The sequence below is a fragment of the Trachymyrmex septentrionalis genome, unplaced genomic scaffold, assembly GCF_001594115.1.
Source record: "Trachymyrmex septentrionalis isolate Tsep2-gDNA-1 unplaced genomic scaffold, Tsep1.0 scaffold147, whole genome shotgun sequence".
NCBI lineage: Eukaryota > Metazoa > Arthropoda > Insecta > Hymenoptera > Formicidae > Trachymyrmex > Trachymyrmex septentrionalis.
In genome coordinates, this window is record NW_017304620.1 from 127,640 (window position 1) to 132,774 (window position 5,135).

Genomic DNA, 5,135 nt, shown 5'->3' on the forward strand with positions numbered 1-5,135 from the left:
AGTTATTAACGAAAGAAGTTACTTCCTCCTCTGCTTGGGGGTACGCGACTTTCACCTGAAGTCACTTCCATTCCACTTCCTCCTTGCTTGGGGACGCACGACTTCTATAATTATACTGTTGCATATGAGTTTCGACTTTCCTCATATGTAGTTATTGTATTTGTTAAAAAGAAATAAAAAATTAAACATACGTTTAATTTAAACTTTATTTGTTAATAACTTTTTAACGAATAATGAGCGACGGTGATAAAATTTGTGGGAGATCATTTAGGGTCATGACCTTGACAACATATGTCAAGGTCATTGAAATTGATAAGCTCGTCCATTTTCTGAAATTTTATCAATTCTATAGTTATTTGAATAGTAATTATTGACAACTGCGTGCGTGAATAATAATTTAATAGTAACGATTATACGGTAAATAATATTGAAAAGTAACTATTTGCGATTACATAATTGAACAGTAATTGAATAGTAACTTTGTATATTGGCTAATAACATTATAACGACATGATAATAATATTGTAAATTCGAATATGACATTTTTTCATGTTCGTATCAAAATATTTTACACAGACATGAACATACACTTACGAGCGTATACATATACTCTCCAAATTATTATAGTACTTACTTGGTAATGATAGAATTGAAATTGCGATTTATACATTTATGTTTAATTATAAAAATTTTGAATATTATAAACCTCAAGAATATTTTTAGATTAAATTGGAGCGACAAAGGATGAGAAGGGGTTAGGGTATGGAAAGTCGTTAAACTCTCTCTCGCGCGCGGGGCAGATACACACACAGAGGTGAAAGAGTACTACAAATGCATTCTTTGTTGCTCTGGAATATAGATTTGCGTCCTGAGAAGGTCGCTACAATGCCTTTTCCTACGACCAGCGCAATTATCGATCCTAATTTCGAGTCAAGGAACTTAATTCTTATAACTTGGGATCGAACCTTGTGCGATCTCTAGAAGGTTAGAGGGAATGTGTATATACGAGATCTTTAAATTTTATATTAAAAGTGACAGAAATTTATGTCGAACATCCAAAGTTTATTAATAAACAATTATTATTACAATAATACATGAATTCGGTAAAGCGAATGTACACTATCGAGAAAAATTGACATGGTGTTTTGTTAAGAATCTATCATTAATAAAATAATTGATACAAATTGTGAGCGGATAAATTACCTATAAGAAGTTTTACATAAAAAAACAATTTACTATGTAATATTATTACATCACAGAACCGACTAACATTTATGTAAATCATTAGGTAAAACCTCGTAAAAAGGATTATATATTAACGAGAGTAAAAAAAACTAGAATACATTAGTATACCATAAAGAATTGCAGCAATTAATGTAGCAAGAATATTTGTATATATATGTGTAAATGGATTCGCAGTTATTACAGTAATATAAAAAAGAGTGAACTACAAAGGATTCTATTTTCGTTTCTCATCTTATCTAATCTTTTTAAAATGTTGAATTTCATTACATGTAAAAGACGATGAATTATGTGTGCATGTGTACGAGACAAAATGATAATGTAAGAAATTTTTAACCGACTTCTTAAATTGAAACGGAGAAAGAGGAAAGAGATTAAGGAAAAATCTCTTGGGAAATAAATATGGATGAAGAGTGAATAGGGGAAGAAAACTGAAATATGTATGACTGTCCAGTTACAGTGGCTCGGACTTTATTGGGCTTAAAGTAATCGGGCCCTCAAGAAGAAAAGCTATCGAGTGCGGAAATTGTCTGATTGATGATTCGAATTAGTCATTTTGCTCGGTATAATAGAAGGAGCAAGAACTTCCTCTAGGAATTCCACGCTCGTAGAACTCGCTGGAGAAGATGCGCAAGATGATAGAGCCTAGATGGAGGATCAGGGACAGCAGATGATGTGTCTGAAAAGATTTGCTCCATCAAAGCAGGCGATGGAATCGAATCCGGTTATGGAAAGTGATCTTGAAGACAATCGGGAATCGCTACTGGCTGAAGCATTTGAGCTGTAGCAAGCCAGTGAAGCCAGGCGAATCGAAGGAAGTTTCTGATGATTTGAAGAATGCGTGGAGTTGAAGAGAAAATTAATTTGAAATCCTCTCTTGCTAGCCGGCGATTCCACGACAACGGCAAGGTTAAAGAAATTGTCACCACATGATTTGTCTCACAGATGACAACTTTCTATGACGACTGACAGATACAGCACCTAGTACTCTGCTGTAGTAAGTGCATTAACAGCGGCAGCAACTATGTAGAAAAATAGTGTAAGATGCGTATTTTAAAAAGCAATACAAATTTTCTGTAAGTATAGTACTTGTTTCTTTTTAACAGATCATTACTTCCTGGATTACTCGTAGTTAATAAATTTATAATTATATTAGAGAACAAATAGAAATTAAATCTTCTCGGATAAAAATCTGATCAGAGAGCTAGGCAGATTCAATTTTGGGAAGAGCAGAGAAAAGGTGTGATTCTGCAATGCTTAGAGAAAGAGGAAAAAGAAATTTTTAAATTATAGAGTAGTTGGGAAGGACTATTGATATAAAGCTGGTACAAAAATTTCGTGATGTCATGTTTTGCGTTGGGAAATTTTTGAGATAGAAATAGGGTGATGCATGCGGATAAGTGAGCTCTTTATTTTGATAGAAAGGAAATATTTTATTTTTACATCGCGAGAACCCGATAAATTAAAAAAAAATTCTTTTCCTCTTTTTCTTTTTCTATTGATATTTAAAACGTTATAATTTTGAGAGAAAGAGAGGGGGGAAGGGGGGGAGGGGAGGCACTTCAAAAGGAAAGCTTCTAAAGCAGCAATGAAAGGAAAACTCTATCCAAAAAAAGTACAACTTTTTTTTCTTAAGAAGACCGTTTTGTCCTCGGTTTTTATGAGATGTGATTTTTCCAGAGGACATTAGGCAAATGCCGAGGCGGGGATTAGGGGAGTTTTAATTGAAACGTTATGTCCACGAAGATATTCTCCCCCCCCCCTTTTTTCGAAGATTTCGCAGAAGAGACATCAAGGGTCAAGGTTTTTCTGCTTTTTCTAAGAATAAAAGTTCCTACATCTTCCTACGTCTTGGGGGACTGGCCATCACCTTGAAGAAAAGGTTTCGCTCAGAAATCTATAAGAAGTAGGAAAAGGTTGATTCATAAATGGATCCAGAGAAGAATGATGTCTGGTAATTCATTGCAGCAGCGCAGGGAGAACCAAGAAATTATTTGGAGATCTTGGAGTCCGAGGGTCAAAGCGAATCTGCGAGAACTTTTACAGTCGAGACGACAATTTCGGAAAAAGAGACCAATGTTGTGTCTGAGCCAGATTCGTTTATTGTGCCGCAGCATTGCACCTGTATAAATCTCTTCTTGTGTCGTTAAGTAGTCGCGGACTATTGTAAAATCGCGACTATGTTGCACGACAAATTTCATACAGATCAATCGCAACAAAAGCTCTTCTTATCTGTTCTTTTATATCTTCTATGGTTATGGACAATTTCCTGTACACTTGTTGTAACTTTCCCCACAAATATAATAATAATTTATAAGTGTTAAATCTGATGAACGAATCATCGGTTACTTCCTGACCGACAAATCCAACAATCTTTTTTCTGTTTAGCAATTCAGTAATAATCCGTGCAGAATGAGCAGAACATCCATCTTGTTGATATCACATTAATAATCGTATGTTCAGTGGAAGATTTTCTAATAACAGTGGTAATATTTCTGTTACAATAACATTTGTACATACTTTTTTGGGACTATTTAATGTTGTTCCATCAATAAAATGAGAACCAATTAGTTTCTTCTTCTTCTTTTTTTTCTTCAGCTCGGAAGTGAGCCATAGCTTCCAGAAGTTTGATCTTTCATTCATCCCGGTTAGCGGTCTGCCGTTTCCAATCTTTCACATGCAATAGAGATCTTGCATTTGTGCGCACATCATCCTCTTACTTCGTTCTTGATCTTCCTCTTGGACGATTGTTTTAAAATTTGATTAATTATTTTATTATTAAAAATTCCGTTTCAGACATTTATGGTCACAGTCTCTGTCTGTCCATTTCTCTCAAACAGTGTGGATTTTTTATTTACCAATAGTGCATGTTGCGAAAATTTACTCGTCCATTATTTGTGAATGTAATTTTGTCAGTAAATAAGATTTTATGAAAAACATATCATCGTCTTATGTAGTCTTCGTAGTGCCCATTCACAAAATTCACGAGATATGACAATGAGATATGGAAGAGATGAAATTTGTTAGAATAGAGTGTTCTCAAAACACTTGTAACGTGTAAAATAAATTTATTGAAATAACTAAAGTATTTTAAAGTTTAATTTTTACGTTCATCAAATTACATTCAAATTGTTCTTACATGCACATATTCATTTAATTTACAGAAGTCAGATTTCGTCCATCCATATACAAAAATTACATTTTGTAATCAATCTAGAGAGTATAAGTCATACAAATGCAATCACATTCGATCGTTTACAATTTACCAAAAATTTGAAGCTTATTTTAATAAATAACAAAATGCTCGATTTGAGGGGCCTACTTAATTCTGCTTAACTACACGCTGTGACGTACGATTTCCGTCTGTCACAAGGATCGCATGATCGAATAGTGCAGTCTGGCACTAGTGGCGTCCTGAGTCCTTCCACATTTTAGGGGGCGGACGCACCTGCGCTTTTTCACGACATTATTTGCGTGTCTCACGCGTTTCGCGTTTACTGTTTTCGTTTCTTTTTTTGTACTTTTCCGTACCGAGAGTTATAGAAACTGGTGACTCCCACGATCTTGGCAGATTGATGCCGCCTCATCGAACCGTGAACAGAGAAGAACAAAGACGGCGAAGATTGGAGGCCGAGTAACGACCGCTGCTGACGGATTTGCCGGGGCGCACGACACCTTGTCCCCCGGGTAGCACGCAGGTGATATCATTCATTATTTCGCTCTTTTTGTTGCTGCAAGACACTTTTTATCGCATCATCTTCCAGGCACGAGGCGAAACGAGGAGTGAAATGACAGGATGGGGATGGCCACTCTACGCCTCAAGGACGGCGAGAGCCCCGAGAAGGTGCCTCGAAGCCTCGAGGCGGCCCGAGAAGATCCTGCGGCCCTTCAAA